Consider the following 25,546-nt stretch of genomic DNA (forward strand, 5'->3'; position numbering starts at 1 on the left):
GAGTCCAGGAACATATCAAAAGGAATGTTAACTAATTTATTCACCGTTGGCCTTGAAGATACAATTCCATCACAAGTGGAATAGATCTACTTCCTACTAATTTTGGCACAAAAAACAAAAACAAGCCTCACACTGTATAATTCAACACATGTCGGCAGCTGTGGCTAACAAGTGAAATCGGGTGGAGGCTGCATGGTTTTGTGGTGGCCTGATTTGCAGAAACTCAGATTTCCTTATTTGAATTAAGCTGCTGTCCTAGCACCAAAAATTGGGGATTTGGTCCCCCTCTAAGCTCTAAACCCAAGAAGATTTAATAAGATACAAAGTAGGAATTGATATAATGAGAATTTGATAGTTGTCTCCTGTTAAAATGCTGAAGTGATAAGGTCATTTTTAAATATATGTAATCGTTTTACAAGTTCAGAAAACCACAAATTACAGAGCTACAAAACCACGAGCAATTCAAAGGAAAATTGTAGCTTATAAAATATTGGCTGTCTGCCAGTCTAAATGAAGATTTTTTTTTTCCCTCTTCAAGCACGCTTTGTATACCACAATAGTCTTTTTCCAAAGTGCCTCTAGCTATATTATTCATTCAAAATGTTATGCTGATAGAAAAGGTAAGCAATTTCTTGACCAAAACAGAAAAGTGATTACCCAAGGCTAAGAAACAATGTTAAAAAACAAAATTAAATTACTTCACAAAGTTTAAGGCCATTGAGAAGCAATGTTGCTTAGCGGAAAGAGCCTGGGCCTGGGAGTCATAAGAACTGGGTTCTAATCCTAACTTTGCCACTTACCTGCTGTAAGACCTGGACAAGTCATTTAACATCTCTGTGCCTCAGTTTCATCTGTAGAATGGAGGTTCAATCTCTATACTCCTCCTACTTTCATCAATGTGGGACAAGGATCGTGTCTAAACTGATCCCAGTGCTTAGTTCAATACCTGGCGCATAGTAAGCACTTAACAAAATACCACAATTAATATTTTTATTACGAAGTTTTAGAAATTTCAACATTGTCCCCCCACCCCTCTCCCCAAAAAAGTTTTGGAACAATCTAGGTCAAAAAAGGAAATCGAGCATTTCACACTAAAAAGAGTAATGAATTTTCAAGAAGAACCATCCTTACAGTTACAGATTGAATAGCTAACATCCCTATCTTTATCTTCTAACGAGATGTTATGGTCACCTAGCTTAGCTACATATCCCAATCCTGAAAACACTGATACTTTTATGCCTGAACTCACCCTTCTGGGTGGAAAAACATTTCTTTTGGTTTGCTTTAAATCTACCAAATTTGTGAGTGAATGAGTACCTTTTTATTATGGGATCTGTTGCAGTGTGGCCTAGTGGATAGAGACCCAGCCTGGGAGTCGGAAGGACCTGGGTTCTAATGCCGCTCCACCACTTGTCTGCTGTGTGACTCTGAGCAAGTAACTTCACTTCTCTCTGTCTCAGTTACCTCATCTGTAACATGGAGATTAAGACCGTGAGCTCTGTGTGGGTCAAAGACGGTGTCTAAACAGATTAATTGGTATCTACCCCAGTGCTTAGTACAGTGCCTGGTATATAGTAAGCACGTAACATATACCATATTTAAAAAAACAAGCAAGTCTGTATTTGAATACAAGATTTTGTAAATTTTAATCCTAACTCTCTTCCTTTGCCTTTCCTAAATGAAAACTTAAAATCTTTTCAGTGTTTTATGCAAAAACTCTGCTCCATTTGCTTAATGAAGCCTTCTTAATACCTTTTCTGGCTCTAGTAGACCCATCCTAAAATGAGTAGGAAACGGTGTGGCCTAGTGGAAAGAGCAAAGATGCAGGCATCAGATGACCTGGCTCTGCCATTTGTCTGCTGTGTGATCTTGGGAAAGTCACTTACCTTCTCTGTGACTCATCTGCAAAATGGGGATTCAGTACCCGATCTCTCTCCTGCTTAGACTGTGAGTCCCATGTGGGACCTGATTATCCTGTATCTAACCCAGAGCATAGTACAGGCTCGGCTTATAGTCAGCATTTAACAAATACCACAATTTTCATTACCATTATGATTATCATCATTATTATTACTATTTAGGCAACCAGAACTGCAGTTTTCCAGGAGAAGGCATACCAGGATTCTATAAAGTGGCAAAACTACACTATAATGAAAGATCTGATAATTACAAAAGCAGAGTATTGCCACTCCGTAACTTCAAAATTTTTAAATGAAATACTTCAGATTCAACAAGAAACGTTTAATTACTTCAAACGCAAACCTCACAAAAGGGTTATAATGATGTTTGTTAAATTTGGTGCTATGTATCACTTTTACAATTTAGAAAAAGAAATGCTAAGGGTGATCGATCAATGGCATTTGAACTCCTACTGTGTACAGGGCCCGGTACGAAGCGCTTGGGAGAGTACAGTATGATAGAGTTGGGAGACACATTCCCTGCCCACAAGAGCCTACAATCTAGATGGGGAGATGGAAATTAAGATAAATTCCAGATGCGTAGGTAGGTGCTTCTTTTCTCCTTAAAGTATTTTGTGACAGGTTAACCATTTGTGAACAATCAATGCTTATTATTGAATACTACTGTATTCAGAGCCCTGTATTAAGCGCTTGGGAGGATACAATAAATTAGAGTAGGCAGACACTCTCCCTGCCCAGCAAAAGCTTATATACTAGAAGGCTATTTTAATGTCTCAGACGTTAAATTACAGCTGGGCATGTACATAAGTACTTGGGGGTTGGGAAAGGGGTCACTATCAAAACTGCTGAAGGGACATAGACCCAAGTGCACAGATGATACAGAAGGAAGGGTGAACAGTTGAAGTGAGGGCTTAGTTAAGGAAGGCTTCTTGGAGGGGAAGCAGCATGGCCTAGTAGCTAGAGCACAGGCCCGGGAGTCAGAAGGTCATGGGTTCTAATCCCAGCTCTCCCACATGTCTGCTGTGTGACCTTGAGCAAATCACATAACTTCTCTGTGCCTCAATTACCTCATCTGTAAAAATGGGGATAAAAGTGTGAGCCCCATGTGGTTCAGGGACTATGTCTAACCTGATAAACTTGTACATACCCCAGCGCTTAGACCAGTGCTTGGCACATAGTAAGTGCTTAACAAATGTCATTATTATTATTATTATCATTATAAGATTTTAGTAGGGCTTTGAAGATGAGAGTGGTGATCTGTCAGAAATGAAGGAGGAAAGTTCCAGGCCAGAAGGAGGATATGGGCAAGGGTACAGTGGTGAGAAAGATGAGATTGAGGTACTGTAGAAGTCAATCAATCGTATGCATTGAGTGCTTACTGTGTTCAGAGCACTGTACTAAGCACTTGGAAGAGTATAATATAACAATCGGTAGACACATTCCCTGCCCACAATACTCTCACAGTCTAGAAGGAGAGACAGACAATAATATGAATAAATTACAGATATGTACATAAGTGCTGTGGGGCTGAGGGAAGGGTGAATAAAGGGAGCAAATCCAAGCACAAGGGGAATATCAGGAAGCTTTGGTATGAGGGAAATGGCTGGCTGAGTGCCTTAAAGTGATGCCGACTGAGTAGGTTAAAACCAATAAGGAATTTCTGGTTGATATGGAAGTGGATGGGCAACCAGGGGAGGTTTTTGAGGACAGGGGAGACATGGACTAAATTTTTTTGTTCGTTTGTTTTAGAAAAACAATCCGGACAACAGAGTGAAGTAAGGACTGGAGAGGGGAAGAGAGCTGGCAGGGAGGTCAATGAAGAGGCTGATACAATAGTCAAAGCAGGATATAAGTCCTGGGCTTACTGTAATAGTGGTTTGGAGGGAGAGGAAAGGAGACGTTGTAAAGGTAGAACCGACAGGATTTTACTGCAGACAATGTGTGGCTTGAATGAAATAGATAAGTAGAGGATAATGCCAAGGTTACAGGCTTGCAAAGCAGGATAGTGTCAGTTATGGATCCCCTTCTATTCTCCATCTATACTCACTTGATTGGAGAACTCATTAGCTCCCATGGCTTCAACTACCACCTCTTTGCAGACAATCCCCAAATCCACATCTCCGGCCCTGATCTCTCTCCCTCTCTGCAGTCTCGCATTTCTTCCTGCCTTCAAGACATCTCTACTTGTTTGTCTTGCTATCACATCAAACTTATCATATCCAAAACAGAACTTCTTATCTTCCCACTCAAGCCCTGATCTCTCCCCTGTGACTTTCCCATCACTGTGGACAGCACCACCATCCTTCCCGACTCACAAACCCATAACCTTGGCGTTATCCTTGACTACTCTCTCTCATTCAACCGACATATTCAATCACCAGACCCTGTCAGTTCAACCTTCACTACATCACTAAAATCTGCCCTTTCCTCTCCATCCAAACTGCCTCCATATTAATCCAAGCACTTATCCTATCCCTCCCTAATGACCCTATCAACCTCCTTGCTGACCTCCCCACCTCCAGTCTCTCCCCACTCCAGTCCATATTGCATTCTGCTGCCCAGATCATTTTTCTCCCCAAAAAGTTCAGCCCACATTTCGTCATTCCTCAAGAACCTCCAGTGGCTGCCCATCCACCTACACATCTAACAGAAACTCCTCACCATCGGCTTTAAAGCCCTCAAAATCTTGCCCCTCCTATAGCTCCTTGCTACTCCCCTATAACCCAGCCCACATACTTCACTCCTGTAATGCCAATCTAGTCAGTGTACCTCCATCTTGTCTATCTCGCCGCTGACCTCTCGACTACGTCCTGTGTCTGGCCTGGAACGTCCTCCCTCCTCACATCTGACAGACATTACCTGGTAGAAAGTTTATTCATCTGTTTCACTATCTTCCAAAGAGGCCCTGGATTTTCTAGATTCATCGAGATCTGTGTTGGACCACTCCTTTGAATGAGTTGTAATTAACTCAGACAGCTGCATCATCCATTTCTAAATTAACTGCTTCACCAGTTCAACAACATCTTGGGTTATCTGCTCAGGGAGCTCTTCAACACCTGAATATTGGCTTCCTCCAAGAGCCATTCAATGTTGATTGCTTAATTTCAGTGCAGGTGAGGCAGAGGAAGGTGGGGAACGGGCAAGTGGAAACAAATTTAGTGAACTGCAGTGCTCAGCTGGAACCCTGGACAGGACAGGTTGGGAGTACGTGTTGGGTAAGGCATCAAATGCTACAGGTTGCATCCCTGGGCTGGGTGTGACCCGAGACAAAGTCTCAGACAATTTGGGTTGTATCTCGGAGTGCTTCTAACCTTGATATTCCTGTATAGGCATCATTAAGATTACTCAGAAACATCTGACCATGGGCCTTAAGGCCCTCAATCAAGGCTCTCCTCCCTAGTTTTTCCTTCCTCCTCTCCCACTATACCCCAGCTCACACACTTCCCTCCTTTCAAGTCAGTCTCACTGTGCTTAGTCCTTGTCTCTCTCGCAGGCAATCTTTTGCTCACGCCTTCACTGCTTCTGCCTGGAACTCTCTCACCTTTCAAATCTGGCAGATCACAGTCCTGCCCATCTTTAAAGCTCTTCTGAAATTATGTTTCCTCTGGGAAGTCTTCGCAGAATAATTCCTCATCTCCCTCTCCCCCTCTCCCACCCTGTCGCCACCTCAGCACCACACCTCCTGGAGCACTCATGTACATAGGTTTAACCTCTGTTGCTTCCCCCATCTGTAATTTATATTAGGGTCTGTTTGCCCTGCTAGACTGTAAACTCTTTGAAGGCAGGGATCATGTCCATTAATTCCACTGTACCTTCCCAAGTGCTTAACACAGTGCTCTGCACAGGGTCTGCACTCTACTGATGGATTAATACTATTTTGAAAGACAAAAAGCCATACTTATTTTCATTCGTTAAGGGTAGTTTATCCCTGTCATCACAAGTTACTCATAACATACAAATAAACTGCAACAATGTCTTCATAAAGAACATAGGGAGCCATACTGTAGTCAGAGATTCCTTTCATACTGACCATTAAATTGCAGCTTTAGCAGCAAACTGCCATTGACCTGCTGGGTAGTCATGGACAAGTCATTTAAACCTCTCTAGGCCTCAAGATCATCATCTATAATAAACTGGGGATAATATAATTCCAGTCTCTTCCTAATAATAATAATAACAATTGTGGCATTTGATAACCACTATGTGCCAGACACCATATTAGGTGCAGGAGTGGATACAAGCAAATTGGGTTGGACACAGTCTCCATCCCACATGGGGCCCACAGTCTCAATCCCCATTTTAAGAAGAGGTAACTGAGGCCCAGAGAATTGAAGTGACATGCCCAAGGTCACACAGCAGACAAGTGGTGGAGCTGGGATTAGAACCCATGACTTCTTGACTCCTGGGCCTGTGCTCTAGCTACTACGCTATGCTGCTTCTCTCACCACAGGTAGTCTCTTCCTACATCACAGGTAAGTTATTAAGGCTAAAATGAGAAAATATATGGGAAAATTATTTGGGGTAGTGATAATTAATGGGATTTATTAAGCACTTACTCTGTGCCAACCACTGTGGTAAAAGTCTGGGGTAGATATTAGATAACTGAATTGGACAAAGGGATTACAATCCAAGAGGGAAAGAAAAGCATTTTATCCATTTTAGAGACGAAGAAACTGAGCCACAAGAGAGGTGGCAGGTGGCAAATGGCAGAGCGCTGACTAGAAACTGGGTCTCCTGGCTCCCAGTTGTCACAAGCTCTTTCCACTAGGCCATGCTGCTTCTTTCAAAAAGCTCCAAATTCAAGGAATCATTACTTCTTGCTGTACCCTATCAGCCTCACAATCAGTTCATATCTATTTTGCTCAGACCAAGTACTCCCATTTTGCTTCAGCAGTTCCCTTTTGTTTATTATCATTGTCATGTCCTGGCTAAGGATGTCAGTATTGTTCAATCTGGAGGAGTGTTTCCCTGAATTTGTCTTTGAAGAAACTCTTGGGCTCGTTTTGCTTACAGTTTTCCTCTGGGTCACCATTACACACAAACATACACACACACACACGGCATCATAGCTCACTCACGCATACACACACACACACACACACACACACACACACACACACATGGGCATTACTTTTAATTTGAACTGTTTTGGCAACCAAAATGTTACACGTTCGCATGAGCAACAAAACTATTTAGAATACTGTTTTTCATGGCTCAATTCAAATTTAGCCGTCCCCTTCCTTTGAAAGAAGGAAAGGAATGAAACCACCCACCGAGTCAAAAAATAAATGAAACCCCAAATGTTTTAGCTGAGCTGAAGAGATACTTCCAAAAGTGGAGGAAACTAGAAGTCTCTAATGTCCATTTACTGAAGCACTTATTCTATGGTGCCCAGACAAATTAGCACAGAAAGCAGTTTTAAGTTTAATGCATTAGATATCAATAAATACACAAAATTGGTGGTTATTTGCTGACATCTGCGGCTATTCCAACTTAATTCCTCATTTGTCATCCTAGACAGTCCCTTCTTTCCAAGGTCAGTCGAGAGGGTAAATGTCCCATGGTTGCCACACAACTGTCCTTTTCTCCCAACAAGGTACCACTCAATCATTTATTCATTCATTCATTCAATCTTTTTTATTCAGCGCTTATTGTGTGCTAAGCACTGTACTAAGCACTTGGGAGAGTACAATAAAACAGTAAACAGACACGTTCCCTGCCCACAAGCAGCTGACAGTCTAGACAGACATTAATACAAATAAATAAATACCCTTCCTAGCCAGTAGTTGAGGTGCATATTAGCCAAACTAGAAAGAGACTACGTGCCTAACTAAGACTTCAAGCGGCCTATTAAAACTTGCAGGATTGACATCTTTTGCTTCTATCATCGGGCATAGGTTCTGGGATGCAGAAGTCCACTTTTACTTACGTCCCTCATTTTCAAAAACAGTATCTCTAGAGGAGGGTGGTGCCATGATGTCAAACTGATAGCTTACTGCAAATATGCCCAGAAACAAGCCAAGATGAACCTTGAGATAGATGATAAGTAATCCCAGGGACCTTAATGTTCTGAAGTAAAATTATAAATATCAACCTGAAATAAAAATGCCTGCATATACGGAGTTGCTAATTTCTACACTGGGTAAAGACTAGATTTCTTTCTTGGTTCACAGGGTAGCTAATGACCTCAATATAAAACCAAAGCTAAATAGTATAGCACAGCGTCGGCTCAGTAACACACTCACATATTTGTCACAGTTTTATTATCAAGCACTATTTTAATAATCAGGAACACACTATAGCAGATATTCTCTGCCCCTAGGAAAAAAAACCCTGAATATGGCATTGTTATTAGGGAAAATAGTTTCTCATTTTAAATTTCTCAGAAAGTTCAATAATCTGATGTTGGATTTTTGTTTTTTGACACTTCTTAGAATGAAAGTCAGCTGAGTTTCAATACCGAGAAATCTGACTAAATCCACCTAGCTAATGAATCATTAACAATATATATCAGTCTGTCTGTCTGTCTCCCCTCTAGACTCTAAGCTCATTATGGACAGGGAACAGTTCTGCTAATTCTCTGGTATTGTACCTACCCAAGTGTTCAGTACAGTGCTCTGCACATAGCGCTCAATAAATAGTACTGATTGATGGATATTAACTTTTTACTTATTTAAATACAGTACAGGAGAAAACTTCAGGAGCTATTCTGCCTGGAAGCAGCACTGCATTTTTTTCCATATTATGATGAAATCTATTTGTATTAAAGCCTTTCGTTCATTCATTCATTCATTCAATAGTATTTATTGAGCGCTTACTATGTGCAGAGCACTGTACTAAGCGCTTGAAATGTACAATTCAGCAACAGAGACAATCTCTGCCCAATGACGGTTTCACTCTTATTCCCCCAAGTCTAATATAATCACAACTGCCTCTGTGGCAGAGATTCTTTGGCAGGAACCAGTTTCACTAACTTGACAAAGTTCCATCACCCCCATCAACCATTCTCCTCAAACTTCCTTTCCCCAGGGCTTAAAATGTTAAGGAGCAAGAGACTAAACAGTGAGCAAACCCCTCCTCTGTCTTCCTCCCTACCAGCAGCATCACAAAGAATTTTGTCCTTTTCCAGTCTCCGTATTGACCTGGCAAAGTGGACGGTTGAGGAGATGGAGTTTCCTGGTAATTTTATCCAACTTGCTATCCACAGTGAGCTCAAGTAGGGCTCCAGGATACACCTCTGTCCCTATGCTCATCCCCTGCCGAACAGTAAGCAACCATTTTAAGTTCCCGATTCCAGTCCTAAACCAGGTTACATGATTGGCCAAGACTACATAGCAAAGAATAGGAACTCTATCTTGTATACGAAGATATATATCCCTATTCATTTCCTGAACCTGCTATATGTACTTATATAGAGCAGCGATTTCCAAGATTTTTGACCCATTCATTTCCTCATCCTCAATCACTTCAATCACACATCATCAAACCCCAGCACTGGACCTCAATCAATAGTATTAACTGAGATCTTACTGTGTGCAGAAGAGCTTGGGAACAATATATTAAAGTTGGGTTTTTTAAATTTTTATTTTATGGTGTTTGCTAAGCGCTTACTGTGTGACAAGCACTGTCCCAAGCACTGAGGTAGATCATGTATCAGGTTGGACACAGTCCCTAACCCCCGACATGGGCCTCCCAGTCTAAGTTGGAGGGTGGAGAACCTAATTCCTGTTTTACAGACGAGGTAACCGAGGCACAGAGAAGTGAAGTGACTTGTCCAAGGTCTCCGAGCAAGCGATTGGTAGAGCCAGGATTAAAACCCAGGTCCTCTGACTCCCAGGTCCATGCTCTTTCCACTAGGCCAGGCTGCTTCCCGGTAGACACGGTCCCGGTCCACAAGGAGCTTAGAGTCTACAATCTCCTCCACAGGTTTGCTGCCTTCACCCCTGCCATCGGGCCGCAAGGCTCTGCTGGAGTATATCTAACCACTAGGCCATTTTAGGCCATTTCAGATTCATCTGGGCTTGCTACAACTCTGCTCTCTCTTCCTCTAAGCTAATTTAGGTCTGCTTTCCTCGTTGACTCCCACACGCCAATTGCCTCCACCAGTTTATCCCTGACCTTTAACCCCTTCCCGAGGCTGCAGGTGCCCCCAGCTCATCCCTCTCTTGTCTCTATGACTGTGCCGATTAAGTAGCTGACGAAACTGAAACCAGGATGGGCTATCCAAAGTCTCCTCACCTCTCCAACTTTCTCCCACCCCCAACTCCACTATTTCAGTTCCGCTGTCTCTCAGAGGATCTCCCGCCTCCTTTAAAAAAATTAAACCCCTTTGGCAGCCTCCAATCCCATCCTTTCTCACCTTCTAAAAACACTGGTGTCCATTCTTCTTCCCTCCTTGATCACTGTTATGAATTGCTCACTCCGATGACTACTTCCCCTCTGCTTCCAAATAGACATAGCCCCTGTCATAAAAAATATTCTCTGGAATCCACTTTGCTCTTCATCTATCGCCCCATTTTTCTCCTCCCATTCCTATGAACGGGATGTGTACACCCACTGCCTCCACACGTCCTCTTCAATTCCCTTCTTCACCCTTTACAATCTGGTTTCTGCTTTCTTCGCTCCACTGACACTGTTCTCTCTCCAAGGTGGCCAGTGACCCCCTACTTGCCCAATCGAAGAATCTCTTCCCTAACCCAATCCTCCTTGACCTCTTTGGCTACTTTCAAAACTGTGAACCAGTCCTTTCTCTTGCAGAAACTAGCAAGCCAATCCTTCTTGGTCTCCTTTGCCAGTTCTTTCTCTGTCTTCCACCTCTTAACTGTGCGTATCCATCAAGGCTCTGTTCTGGATCCCCTTCTCATCTCTGTTTACTCATTCACTCTCCTGGCAAGTTCGACGACTCCCAGGCTTCAATTCTCACCCCTATGTGGATGACTCCGAAATCTACGTCACTAGCCCCAATCTCTCTCCCTCTCTGCAACCTCACTTGTCCTCTTGCCTCCAAGAAATTTCCCATAAGTGCATCAAGTTCAATATGCCCCCAAACTGAATTAATCTCTTTTCTTCCACATAACTTTACCAAAACAAGTGACATCGCCATCCTTCCCATCTCTCAAGCCCGTAACCTTAGCATTATCCTCAACTTCTCCCTTTTTTTCAAGCTCCAACGTTAAATCCAATATTAAATCCAATTTGTCCTCTATGATATTTGCAGTAAGTGTCCCTTCCTCATCAAACAAATGGCCAGCATGCTGATCCAGGAATTTGGCACATCCAAGCCCACCTACTAACTTCTGCATCAGCTTCCTCACTGATTTCCCTGACTCCGATTGACTCTCTCGCCAGCCCACATTTCACAGTGCTTCCCAGATCATTTTTCTTCAACATATTTCTGCACATATCCTCCCATCCCTCCAATGGTTGCCCATTCTTCTCCGCAACAAGCAGAAACTCCTGAACACTAGCTTTAAGATGCTCAGTTAACTCCCTCCCTCCTACTTATCCCCTCTTTTCCCACTACCCCACAGTTCACATTCTTCATTCCTCTCATGCTAAGCTGCTCACTGTGCCTCATTCTCATCTCTCCCACCACCTACCTCTTGCTCAGGCTTTTTCCCCTCCCTGAAACTCGCTCTCGCTTCAAATCTGCCAGACCACAGCTCTTACCACCACCAAAGCCTTTCTGAAATCAGACCTCCTCCTAGATTCTTTGCCCAATTAGTCTCCAATCTCCCCAAGTTAATTCTAGGGCCACTTCAGCACTTTTGCAGCACCTAAATACTGGTGTACACTCAACCGCCTGCAGCACTTAAATACTTTAATCTAAGCACTTAACTTAAACACTACTACTCAAGCACTAACACATGTATATAACCTCTTTTGCTTCTTCCTCCAGTGTCTAATTTATTTTTCTGTCTCGCACTGCATTGTTAGTTACTCGAGGGCAGAGATTATAATAATTATGGCAACATTTATTAAGCAGTGTATTAAATACTATCATAGCTACAACTCATGCAGATCAGCATAAGCCTTAATGAGTCCCTGTCCCATTGGGGCTCACAGTCCAACGGGAAAGGAAAACGGGGAATGAATCCCAATCTACAGATGAGGAAACTGAGGTACAAAGACATTAAGTGATTTGCCCCAGGTCACACAGGCAAGTGACAGAGCCAGAACTAGAGCTCAAACCCATGCTCTTTCTTTCCACTAGCCCATGTTGCTTCTCGTGACTACTTTACTATGTTGTATTCTCCCAAGTGCTTAGTACGGTACTTTGAACAGAATAGGCATTTGCACATAGTATTGATTAATATATGGTTTTAAATTGGAGATGTCTGGGTAAAAAAAAACACAAATAACTAAAAAGGAAAAATGTCATTTCCAATAAAAACACTTATGTAGTTGGGAGATGCACCTAAGTTATCAGGTGACTAACTGAAAATCACTGATGGATAAGAAAGTTTATTTATATTTTTTGCCACTGATTAATTTGAGCTCTGGCAATCAATCAATCATATAAAAGCAGCATGGCAGAGTGGATAGCAGGGGGCTGGGAGTCAGAAGGTCATGGGTTCTAATCCCGGCTCCACCACTTGTCTGATGCGTGACCTTGGACAAGTCACTTCACTTCTCTGTGCCTCAGTTACCCCATCTGTAAAAGGGGGTTGAGGCTGTGAGCCCCTCATGGGACAGGGACTGTGTCCAACCCGATTTGCATGTATCGACCCCAGAGCTTAGTACAGTGCCTGGCACATAGTATGTGCCTAACAAATTCCATAATTGAGTATTTATTGAGGTCTTAGTGTGTGCAGAGCACTGTACTAAGCATTTGGGAGAGTAGAAAATAACAGAGTTGGTAGACATGGAGTTTAGTCTAGAGGAGGAGACAAATTGTGGATAATGAAATAAGTGCTGTGGAGACTGGGGTGAAGAAAAGTTCAAAGTCAGGAGCAAGGGCAACCTAGAAAGGACAAGAAGAAGGGAAATGAGGGACCAGGCAATTCCAATACCTTGATTATTCATTCATTCATTCAACAGTATTTATTGAGCGCTTACTACGTGCAGAGCACTGTACTAAGCATTTGAAATGTACAATTCGGCAACAGATAGAGACAATCCCTGCCCAATAACGGGCTCACAGTCTAAACAGGGGAGACAGACAGCAGAGCAAAAGGGAACAAAGCAAAACAAAACATCATCATCAATACTAAGGTACCTGTGTCGGAGGTTGTGCCATATATATGACCTTATTTTTAAGAAACAAGTACTGCTTCATCCCAATTGGAAGCGTAAGGCTTCTTGCTGGCAGTCTTTACGTGTTGTCTTCAAAAGAGCAATCATAAAAATACATATTGAGCAGATACCTATAACGAAGAGTCAAATAGTAGGGAAGGGCCTAAAATAGATACCATTTCAAGTTCTATCTATTGACCGAGAAGCGCTTGGATCACTTTAAAGCTCTCGGCGATTCAATTTGGTTAACTTTAGGTTAAAGTTGCAATCAGATCAAATGCATGTAGAGCTCAATGTCATACCAAAAGTTTTAAAAATCAATTACCTGGATTCAGAATTGGGAGATCAAGGGCTAGCAGGACCAGCTAGTTCTTCAGATATGCTTTGTACTATCAAAGAAAGGCATCGGATCCATAGCTCCGCACTTCTAGAAATGACTTCTGAATTAAGGCCTTTTTTTTTTTAAATCTCGATAATAGGAAGCTAATGGTGAAAATGCCACCTACGGGCAGCCAAAATCCGGTCTCACTGACTCCAGCCATTAGAGAAACTGGAAATGATCCAGAATCAGGTCTAAGGCAAAGCTCATCTTATTATCTGACCCATGGCAAAAAAGTAATCTTCCGAGAGGTATGTAATAATTTAAGACCTTTTATGTACTTCCTACTGTTAGAACTGGCGCACAAATCACTTTGTGGTAACTGACTTCAGTTAATAAAAGAAAAGGCAGTCATTTTACCACACCCACTCAGAGGCAAACAGACCTCACTGAAGAGACAACAGAACCTGCAGTTGAAGACCTATAGGCCTATCTCTGCCTGTAACCTCTCAGCACCTCGATTTTCATATGCAAAGGGAAAACCTCCTATTTTAACTCCATACTTCGCCTGTGGAAATTAGAAAGCTGAACTTGGTAACTACTTTAGACTTTGGGACTTGTGACTTTTGGAGCCACCTTGCTGAAACCCACCAGGCCAAAGAGTAAACCCTCCTGCCCCCATGGCACGGAAAAGGAACAAAAGGGGTGAGGAGTTGGGCCAAGATCCAAGGGGAAACTCTACAAAAACTCTGGTTACTATGGCTGCAATGTTCTCCGACTGAATCTTGGGCAAAGTCTATGTTTAATCAATATTACAACTGGAAAGAATCAAATGGAAATTTACCATCTGAGATTTAAAGCTGCAACCTTCCGCACGCACCATAGGCTTTAAGGCTTTACGGCAGAAAAGGGAATGGATCACACGGTCTAATGAATAGAGCATGGGCCTGGGAGTCAGAAGGACCTGAGTTCTAATCCCAGCTCCGCCTCTTGTCTAGTGTGTGGCCTTGGGTAAGTCACTTCACTTCTCTAGGCCTCATCTGTAAAATGGGGATTAAGACTGTGAGCTCCATGTGGGACAGGAACTTTGTTCAACCCGATCTCATAATATCCCAACTGGAATATTGTGTCAGCCTCCTCTCTGATTTCCCTTCCTCCTGTCTCTCCCCGCTCTAGTCTATTCTTCATTCCACTGCCCGGATCATCGAGAAGCAGTGTGGCTCAGTGGAAAGAGCCCGGGCTTGGGAGTCAGATGTCATGGGTTCGAATCCCAGCTCTGCCACTTGTCTGCTCTGTGACCGTGGGCAAGTCACAACTTCTCTGTGCCTCTGTTACCTCATCTGTAAAATGGGGATTAAGACTGTGAGCCTCACGTGGGACAACCTGATTACCCTGGATCTACCCCAGCACTAAGAAAAGTGCTCTGTACCTAGTTAAGCGCTAAACAAATACCAACATTATTATTATTATTATCTTCCTACAGAAACGCTCTGGGCATGTCACTCCCCTCCTCAAAAACCTCCAGTGGTTGCCTATCAACCTTCGCATCAAACAAAAACTCCTCACTCTTGGCTCAAAGCTCTCCATCACCTTGCTCCCTCCTACCTCACCTCCCTTCTCTCCTTCTGCAGCCCACCCCGTACTCCCCACTCCTCTGCCGCTATCCTCCTCACGGTCCCTTGTTCGCGCCTGTCCCGCCGTCGACCCTTGGCCCACGTCCTACCCCTGACCTGGATCACCCTCCCTCCTCACCTCTGCCAAACTAACTCTCTTCCCCTCTTCAAAGCCCTAGTGAGAGCCCACCTCCTCCAGGAGGCCTCCCCAAACTGAGCCCTCCCTTTCCCTCTGCTCCTCCTCCCTTTCCCATTCCCCCTTCTCCCGCCCTCTGCTCTTCCCCCTTCCCCTCCCCACAGCACTGTGTATATTTGTATTTATTACTCTATTTATTTTGTTAATGATGTGTACATAGCTATGATTCTATTTATCTTGATGATACTTATGCCAGACGACTTGTTTTGTTTTGTTCTGCTTTGTTTTATTGTCTGCTTCCCCCATTTAGACTGTGAGCCCGTTGTTGGCCAGGGATTGTCTCTCTCTGTTGCCGAATTGTGCATTCCAAGCGCTTAGTCCAGTGCTGTGCACATAGTAAGCGCTCAATAAATACGATTGAATGAATGACTGATTGAATGAATATCTACCCCAGCACTTAATACAGTGCCTGGAACATAGTAAGAGCTTAACAAATACCACAATTATTACCATTGTTATTAGTAGTAGTAGTAGTAGTAATAGTAGTCTTATCACAGGTTTCAAAAGTTAGTCCTTAGGTCCCTGGCCTATTTTACTACAGGTGGAACAAGGACCTGGGAGTCAGAAGGACCTGAGTTCTAATCCCAGCTCTGCCCATTGCTTGCTGTGTGAACTTGGGCAGGTCACTTAACTTCTCTGTGCCTCAGTTTCCTCAACTCTAAAATGGAGATATGTTTTCCCTTCTCATGCGGGACAGTGACGCTGTCTGACCTAATTAACTTGTACCTACCCCAGCGCTCAGTAGTGCTGCTTACAAGCAGCAGCGTGGCTCAGTGGAAAGAGCACGGACTTGGGAGACAGAGATCATGGGTTCGAATCCCGGCTCCACGACTTGTCAGCTGTGTGATTTTGGGCAAGTCACTTCACTTCTCTGGGCTTCAGTTGCCTCATCTGTAAAATGGGGATTAAGACTGTGAGCCCCATGTGGGACAACCTGATCACCCCAGCGCTTAGAACAGTGCTTTGCACAGAGTAAGCGCTTAACAAATACCATCATCATCATTATTACAGTGTTTGGTACACAGTAGGTGCTTAAATATCATTAAAAAAGGTATTCAACAAGGAGAAAAATCTCTCACCCCATGTCTCAGAGTGAAGCAAAGGTAAGGGTAAATCTTCTGGCAGGCCCCAAGGCAGGCAGTAACAGAGATAGCAGAGAAAAGCAAGCAGAGAGGGAGGATTCACCTCTGAGTAATTCCTTATAAAATTTAGCTGTGCCTCTGAGGTGAGTGTAGCTTTCCACTTCAGTAAGGAAGACAAACTCCTCCCAGAAAGCCCCAATGGTCCATGGCTCCACAGTGTTTTCCTTTCCTTTGCTGTAGTTCCCTTGCCAGACCAAATGAGAAAAGTTGAAAGCACACCAAGACTTACTACTACTACTAATAATAATAATAATGGGATCTGTTAAACACATATGAGCGAAATGTGTGCCATGCATGGTCTAGGCCCTCCCGTCATGAGTGAGGAACTCTGTGCCTGCCTCTGGCATGCTCTGCGTGTGCCAGGCGGAGTATAAAAGCCACTGCTGTGCCTCTCCGAACCCTCTTCACCTCCAGCCAAGAGAAACATCCGGCATTTGCAGGCTGGTCTCCCTGTGGGCCCTCAGTCCCCTACTGTCCCCACCCCTCCCATGGCTGAGGAACTCTCTGCCTGCCCCCATCAAGTTCTTTTTGCTAGTCACACAGCCTTTTAGGAAACGGCACCAGTTCCCCTCTGAGGAGAACCCCCACCGGCCCCAAACCCTCCCCATCCCATCCTGCTTCCTAACACCCAAGGCAGGAAAGTCCTCTCCCCAATCTTCATCTCCCCCTCTAGCCCGTAAGCTTGTTATGGGAGGGGAACCTATCTACTGATTCCACAGTATCGCACTCTCCCAAGCACTTAGTGTGGTGCTCTGCACATAAGTGCTCAATAAATACCACTGATTGACTGTGAACCCCTCAAGGAAAAGGGTCCATGTCTAATTCCCATTTGTATACTCTCTTCCAGGACTAAGTACAGTGCTCTGCATACAGTAAGCACTTAGTAATTGTTACTACTATGGGTTAAGCACTGTGCTAACTATTGGGAGAGATACAAGATGACAGACTAGATAATCATGTCAGACACAGTCCCTGACTGATATGAGGCTCACAGTTTAAGTAGCAGGTAGAAAGGTAACTGAATTCTCATTTTACAGATGAGGAAGCTAAGGCTTAGGGAAGTTACTTGCCCAAGGTCACCCAGCAGGCAAGTGGCAGAACTCAAGTCCCCTGACTCTCAGGTCTTTGCTCTTTCCACTGGGCCACACTTCTTCCTTAGCTGTCAAACAAATCTGGTGGATTTGAAAAGGAAAAATGTCCACTCTGGCATTGACAGTAAGTGAGGATTAGAAGCAGGAGAGTGAGAAGCATCATGGGCCTGGGATTCAGGGAACCTGGGTTCCAATCCTGACTCCACCAACTGTCTGCTATGTAACCTTGGGAAAGTCATTTTAACTTCTCTGTGTCTCAGTTATCTCACCTGTAAAATGGGGATTAAGATTGCGAGCCCCACGTGGGACAGGGACTGTGTTCAATCCGATTATCTTGTATCTAGTACAGTGCCTGGCATATAGTAAGTACTTAAAAACCTTTTTTAAAAAAAAAAAATACATGAAGACATTGCGGGGGGTGGAGTGACTACCTGTCTCCCCAAGTAGATGTCAGCTTCTGGAGGCCAGGGCCTTGCTTCTGCTGTATATTCTTCCAACCATTTAATACAGTGCTTCACTCTCAGTTGGGACTCAACAAATAGCACTGATTAATTGATCATTTTGATACAGATATGGTATTCAACCTAGGTTTGGAATCCAAGTCCCCATTTAAAACATTGCTCCTATGAGAAAATGGGTTCCAACTGCTGGTGGTTTTCAGGAAGCAAACTGTGCTATGTAAGTCTGAGGACTGCCTGAAGGAAGGCTCGAGTCATTCATTCAGTCATATTTATTGAGCACTTACTGGGTGCAAAGCACTGTACTAAGCACTTGGGAGAGTACAATACAACAGACATTCCCTGCCCACAAGGAGCTCACATTCTAGAGGGGGAGATGGGGATTAATCTACATAAATAGACGATAAAGCTCTAGATGCTAAAACACTGCCTCCTCTGTGCATGATGCCTGGGCTTCTTGGAGGGTCCTTTAAATGCCTTGGTCCTCCCACCCTACTGTGGTATAAGTCAATTTTTACTTTCAGCCCTAGTTAAATAACAGCACTTTAGGTTCCAGTGAACCCAAATGAAAATGACTAAGGACCACAAAAGAAAGTGGAGGAAGTCTGTTTGGAGAGGGGCCGCTACTCAGAAGTACTTACATCTGATCGTTTGAGTCCAGTGAGGAATATATTCGTTCCTGAGAGAATATTTCTTTTGCTCAGTCATTTTCATAAAGTTGAGCAGGCAGGTATTGTTTTACATCCATCTCCCCCTCTAGACTGGAAGTTCCTTGTGAGCAGGGATTGTGCCTACCAATTCTACTGAACTGTACTTTCCTAAGTGCCTAGAACAGTGCTCTGCACATAGTAAGCGCTCAATTCATTCGATCGTATTTACTGAGTGCTTGCTGTGTGCAGAGCACTGCACTAAGGGCTTACAAATACCACTGATGGATGTGCTTTGAAATCATTCAAGCCAGAATGAACACATCAAGCCATTCTGCTTCACTTCCGCCCCTGTATTTACCCCAAATGGTGATTTCAGTATTAAGACTCTATAGTCAGTGAGCAGTTAATGTCTAACTGGGCCAATATCTAATAAGAATGAGAGAAAATGCACAATAAAAGTCTTATTGTGTCAAATCAGAACCTTTAGATTAAATGCCCCTTTCTGTGAAAAGCTGACCGTGTATTTCCAAATCTTTACCTCTTCAATACACAAGCAAATGATCCCTTGAGTGTTCTCCCTACCTCCTTTTCTAGCTTACATTTTTCTCTTGCTTTTAGGAAAGCGGCCATTTGGGGTGGGTTAAATATAATGAAAAGGATTATTTTCAAAAGCGATGATCTGACCAAAGAAGATTATGAAAATCCTGGACACCTAAAAGACACAGAGCCATAATCAGAGTTTTCATTGTGTGTTTTGGCTACAGTCTTGTCAGGGAATTAGGAAACCCTCTTTGGACAAAGCGAGCCTGTTTGGATACAGCACCCCGTGGTGACCAAAGAAAGGTTTGTATGTCCGGCATCAAAACGGGTGAGTGCGACAGTGTGAGTATTTCTCAAAGCAGGATTTTGCAAGAACGCGACCCCTGCTTCATTGGAAAAATGGATGAACTGCAACTGGCAGTAAATTCTGCAGAAACGGAGGTCTTAAAGGCTATATACCGTATCGGTGAGTTAGAAACACCTCCAGATTTATTACACGACAGCTCCAGAACACTCACTTTCCAAATGAAAAGGGGCTGTGATAGCTCACAATTTGAGGCGATCAATAGAACCAATTTAAATGTTTCTAAAGTTTTGAAAAAGGACAATATTTTTGATGTTGTTTTAATTACACAACCGAGTCGGAGGAAAATTTTCAATACTCACATCTCCGGGCAAATGCTTCATACTAATTCACATAAGAAGAACCTGATCTCTCAAATCAGTCAGAGAAATGACTAAATAATATGTTTGGTCAATGTAGGTTCAAGTAGAACTGTTCCTTACATTAAAAGAAAAGATATATGTGTGTATGTGTGTGTGTGTGTATATATACACATCTATATATATATATATATATATATGTGTGTGTGTGCACGTGTATATACATATATGCTGTGAAAAATCTGTCCACTTCACATCAATAATAACAATAGTTTCACGCACCAGTTAACATACTGAGCACCTAACATGTGCCCTTTTCATTCCTTTTCTATTTTAATCTCCTAATAAACTGAATTAACATACTTCAATAAACAGTTTTCTAAAATTGGATTAAATCGAGGCCTCCCATAATTACCTGTTATCAAGAGCTTTTCTACGGCAAAAGGTTTTTAAAACGACCTAATCTTCCAATAAAAAAAACACCCTATACAAAACAAGTATAAACAAAGAGGCTGCTACAGGAAAGTGTAATAGTAATAGATGCTCCAATTTGGTTAAACAAGTTAATGAACAATTCCATCAGCCTGCGTAAGAGGAAGTTACTACTGGAGCGTGGCATTACAAACCTCAAGCCAAATATATGTCTAACAAAGCAATTTACTTCTTACGTTTTGTAATGTCAATCATGTTAGCATCTGGAGGCTTCTTAAAACTAGCAACCAAACCACAACAACAAAAAAAAAACCATTTAAAATCCTTCTCCCACCGAGGGAATAGAAACTGTCAACAGTTTAGAAAAATCTCTAACCGATTTTATAAAATAAGGGGCTTTGTTTTAAGTATGAATCTTCTGATAGAGGAAGCAATAAATCAATTTGTTCTAACGCCCTTCGTTCATTTCTTCTCACCACATTTCTAAAATGTACACTTGAAATGCAGTTTTGATTAGACGACTGGCATATGTATTGGCAACGGTATTGTTTACATCTTTTATTACCTTCAATAACCTCCAGTTGAGTGAACCAGTGTATGACATCACAATGGCACAGGAAAGTCTACGTTTGGAAGCACCCTCAATATTCCTGCTTCCTAATTACAATCAGAGTTGACAATTTTGTGTGCCCGGTATTTCTTAAGCGCTTACTATGTACCAGGCACTGAACAAAAGCGCTGGGGTAGATACAAGCTAATCAGGTTGGACACCATCCCTGTACCACATGGGGCTCATAGTCTTAATCCCCATTTTATAGATGAGATAACTGAGGCCCAGAGAAGTGAAATGACTAACACAAGGTCACACAGCAGACAAGGGATAGAGCCGGGATCAGAACCAGAGGGAGCCAAGATCAGAACCCAGGTCCTTCTGACTCCTAGGCCCGTACTCTATCCACTAGACCACACAGCTTCTCAAGCTTCTGTCATGATGGAGGAATTAAAACCTGACGCACTTTAAGAGTCAGAAATGCCAGGTGTTCCTTTGGAAAAAAAGAAAAGGTTCCATCTTCCTCACACAAGGAAGATTTTGTTCTCGTCAAAAATCTCACTATAAACAATTTTCAAGAATGAATTTTATTTGAAAAATTAAAGTAGTATAAGGAAAATGTATAATGCATTAGAGAAATAGAGAAATTGATATCAGTTTTTCAGTTTTTCACATAATTCCTTAAAGGGATTCAAAAGAGGTTAATATCAATACTCTCAATTCCTTAGAGGCGATTAGGAAGCAGGCATTTTTGATTGTAGGAGGCAAGGAAAGAAGTACATAGGAAAGAAGTACAAGTGCCTTCTTGATCAACTGAGACTAATAATAATAATTATTGTTATCATGGTGTTTGTTAAGTACTTACTACGTGCCAGGCACTGTACTAAGCTCTGCAGTGGATACAAGCAAATGGGGTTGGACACAGTCCCTGTCCTACCAGGGGCTCATCATCTCAATCCCCACTTTACAGATGAGGTGACTGGGGCACAGAGAAGTGAAGTGACTTGCCCAAGGCCACAAAGCTGACAAGTACTAGAGCCAGGTTTAGAACCCATGACCTCTGATTCCCCAGCCCATCCGAGGCCACTACACCATGCTGCTTCTCTGATTAAAGAGGACTCAGTTATTTTGACCCTCAAATTCCTATACCACATTTAGGCAAACTCAGTCTCCTCTGGATTATAAAGACTGAAAAATTTTTAAACTATGTTGAAAAATTTTTTATCTTGGACCTCAGGCCACCCTAGATAGCAGCACCAGGGCAAAGACTGCTAAAATTCAGCTTTGTTTGCACTAGATCCACTCAAAGGATTGTGACCATGGGTTCGAAAACTGCCAGAGAGAAATGATGGCAATATTGATGGCAGTTTCCCAATGCCACCTATTCTTGTTGTATCTTTCGGCATCTAACACCCACCAGAGAGCCAAGGTGATCAAATATACTTCCTAATCCAGAGGCATGACATCAAAACTCAGCATCCTGACAAGGTTCGACTCCACAGCAGTTCTCCTTCAAAATGAACATCTATAGCAATGATTACATGATACTATTTTACTACCTGAATGTTTGAAAATTTGACTTAGAAATGCACTGGTTTCCATCAAAGTGTGCCATAGCAAAATCACAAAATTGCAAATGAACAGGCTACTAAATTCAAATTTCAGATCAGCCTCTCGAGTAACCCCAAAGATAAATTCGGTTCTGGTTCCTGCTTTCACTCAGCCTTATCTTCTGTACAGTAGTGTTCACATTTAGACAATTCCTGAATTCTCAAAAGAGTAAAACCAATCCATAAATCTCCCTAGGTTCCAATGGGAATACCAGGCACTTAGTATTTTATTTTAAATTGCCCAAAGGACATTAATGCCACAAGAAACGATCAGAGCGGTACTAGAGTGGAGGATTAACATGACAAAAATAATCCATTAAAATGTCTGGCGAGATCATGAATTTAGTATCATACTGTCAAAAAGTGTTCTGACCTTTAAGTGGGTTCTTAGGGACTCCTTTGCGTACTGAAGTTGTGAAAGGAGAAGCGGTTCCTTTGATCCCTTCAAATCTCAGAGAATCTGACCCTAGTCATGGAATCCCAACGGGGACCTACAACTGAAATATCTATGTTTAAACCCCAGAGGTTATTTGCCACGTGTTAGCAGGCTGAAAGCACTGCACAGACACCAGGCCCGGGGTACCTGCCTTCTTCAACGACTACACCCTTCCCGGTATAATGCTGAAGAGTTTTCCCCAACGACTCCTAAATAAATTCCGCTAAAGCAATTTTCCTCTCATATGGCCTTAAACGTACACCACACTAAAGAATCTACCTAAGCATTGTTCTCCACTTCAGACATCTGTGAGCTGGCTGTGGGCAGGGAATGCGTCTGTCTCTTCTTGGATTCTACTCTCCCAAGTGCTTAAAACAGCGCTCCGCACAGGGTAGCGCTCAGGAAATACGACCGAATGAATGAATACAGCCACGGATAAAGCATTTTGACACTCGGGCCTCAACATCGGGGCACCGTCCTGGCATCGGAGTGAAGAACCTAGCACCCCATCACCCCCATATCATACTGGCACCACTCAGCGCACCCCATGACGTGGAAAATATTACAACCCAACTCTCCTTCGATGACAGCGAGAGGATTTCTTCCCCATCCCCTCGTCCTGCCCGTGGGCGTTGTCGGTCACCGTCACCCTAACTCTAAAACCCAGCCTCAAGGACCTAAGGATAATAATGCTCCGCACTCACCACGGCTCGATAGTGATGACGACGATAATCTGATCCTGGGACCTCACCTTCAAGGAGCGACCTCCATCTCGGGACACGGGTCAAAGTCATTCCTTCTCAAGGCCCTAAAGCTAGGATCCGTCCCTTCCCTTGGGGAATTTCCACTCCCCTACCCCTGCACAATGTGGAAACTCCCTCCTTTGGGGGGCATCCTTCAAATCTTAGGTACTTCCACACGGGTCCAACCTGACACCCTTCCAATGGTTAGTCGGCCTCCTTTGGGTCCTGGGCCTGGGACGGGGCACTCTTTCATCGCCTCGGATCGGGAATCTTCACTCAGGGCATCTCCCTCCATGCCCATCTCCTTCTCCCTGTCATCCTTCATTGTAGATGCCAAATTTCCAGGTATTGCCCCGGGGCCCCCGCACCCTGGACCCTCAACGCTCCCTCTTATTCTAGGCATTTTCCTCCTTCCACCACCGCTCTGTCTCCTATTCCGGGAACTGCCCATCCACCCGCCCCCCGCCCCCCGCCTCCTGGCATCCTCCCTCTTTCCCCCTCCCGCCGAAACCCCGATCTCGGCAGTCTGCACCCTCCAACCCCCTCCCCCCATCTAGACTCTCTGCACCTCCATCCATTCCCCTCCCCGATCTCGACGCCCTCCATCCGCCCTCCCCCCCACCCCCCCCCCGCGCCCATCACACCCAATCCCGGCCCCAGGCATCCACACACCCCTTCCTCCCGATCCCGCCCCACTCCATCCACCCCATCCCGATCCCCTCCATCCACTCCATCCCAACCCCTCCATCCACCCCATCCCGACCCCCTCCATCCACCCCATCCCGACCTCCTCCATCCACCCCATCCCGACCTTCTCCATCCACCCCATCCCGCCCTTCTCCATCCACCCCATCCCGCCCCCCTCCATGCATCCCGCCCCCCTCCATCCATCCCGCCCCCCTCCATCCATCCCGCCCCCCTCCATGCATCCCATCTCCCTCCTCCCCATCCTGACCCCCTCCATCCATCCCTCTCCATCCCGACCCCCTCTATCCACCCCATCCCAACCTCCTACAACCCATCCGACCCCCGCCATCCATCCCATCCCGACCCCCTCCATCTCCCCCCATCCCAACCTTCCTCCCCTCCAACCCCCCCCATCCCAACCCCCTCCATCCCGCCCCCCTGCATCCACCGTGGCCCCCCCCAATCCCGACCCCCTCCACCCCCCACCCCTCCCCGCCCCCAATCCGGAGCCGCTGCCCCCCACCCGCCCTCCCTTTCAACCGTCCCCTCGGGCGGGCACCGCCTCCTCTCCAAAGGTGAACGCAACGTCCTGCCCTCGCCCGCTGCTGCTGCCGGGGCGCGGAGACAGCACAATCCCAGGACCGGCCGCGCTCGCCTCCACGGAGACACGACAAACAATGCGGGGCGCCGGGCGGGCGCCTCCCGCCAACCGCCCTCCCGGGGAGGGGAGGAACCTACCGCGGCCGGCGCCCCTCTCCCCGCTGGCCGGTCCCGGCTCCGCGCTGCTCCTCGTCGTCGTCGTCGCCGGCGCTCCAACAAGCGGCCGTTGCTCCGGCGGCAGCGGCGGCGGCGGCGGCGGGGACCGAAGGAGGAGAAGCCCACGTGACCGCGCCGAGCCCCGCGATTGGCTGGGCGCGGGGGGCGGCCCCTGCGTTGCTAGGGAACGTAGCCCCGCCCCCTCGCGGCCCTCCTCTCCCCCCCTCCCTCCCAGCCCGCTGTGCCGCACCTGAGAGCCGGAGCCAGCGGCGGCCGTTGCGCCGACTGCGCACCTTGGAGGGAGGGAGGGGGGGGCGGGCGGCGCCAAATGCCTAACGGCCGCCCTTGCGCGAGGGAGCCTGGCCCTCCCCCAGCCCGGCCGCGCCTGGGGCCCGCTTGCGCCCTAAGCGGAGCCCGAGCGGGAATGGGAAGGTGGGGGTGGGGGGCCGCGGGGACGCGCGCGGCTTACGCCGATTGCGTAGCCCCGGCCGGCCCGCACCTGGGCG

At 44.9% G+C, this 25,546-nt stretch overlaps 1 protein-coding gene across 2 annotated transcripts in view; it reads right to left on the bottom strand.

The window, feature by feature from the left end:
• Nucleotides 1-25,131, bottom strand: part of LOC100092510 (spermatid perinuclear RNA binding protein) — a 115,676-nt gene extending 90,545 nt beyond the window's left edge. Inside the window, exon 1 of one of the 2 annotated variants that reach the window (XM_029062078.2) lies at nucleotides 25,023-25,129. The gene's annotated coding sequence lies outside the window, so the exon portion shown is untranslated. Of the gene's footprint in view, nucleotides 1-25,022 lie in introns of both variants that reach the window. The other variant, XM_029062081.2, reaches the window with a different exon arrangement.
• Nucleotides 25,132-25,546: the final 415 nt, after the last annotated feature.

The sequence above is a fragment of the Ornithorhynchus anatinus genome, chromosome 4 (assembly GCF_004115215.2).
Source record: "Ornithorhynchus anatinus isolate Pmale09 chromosome 4, mOrnAna1.pri.v4, whole genome shotgun sequence".
NCBI classification, from domain to species: Eukaryota; Metazoa; Chordata; class Mammalia; order Monotremata; family Ornithorhynchidae; genus Ornithorhynchus; species Ornithorhynchus anatinus.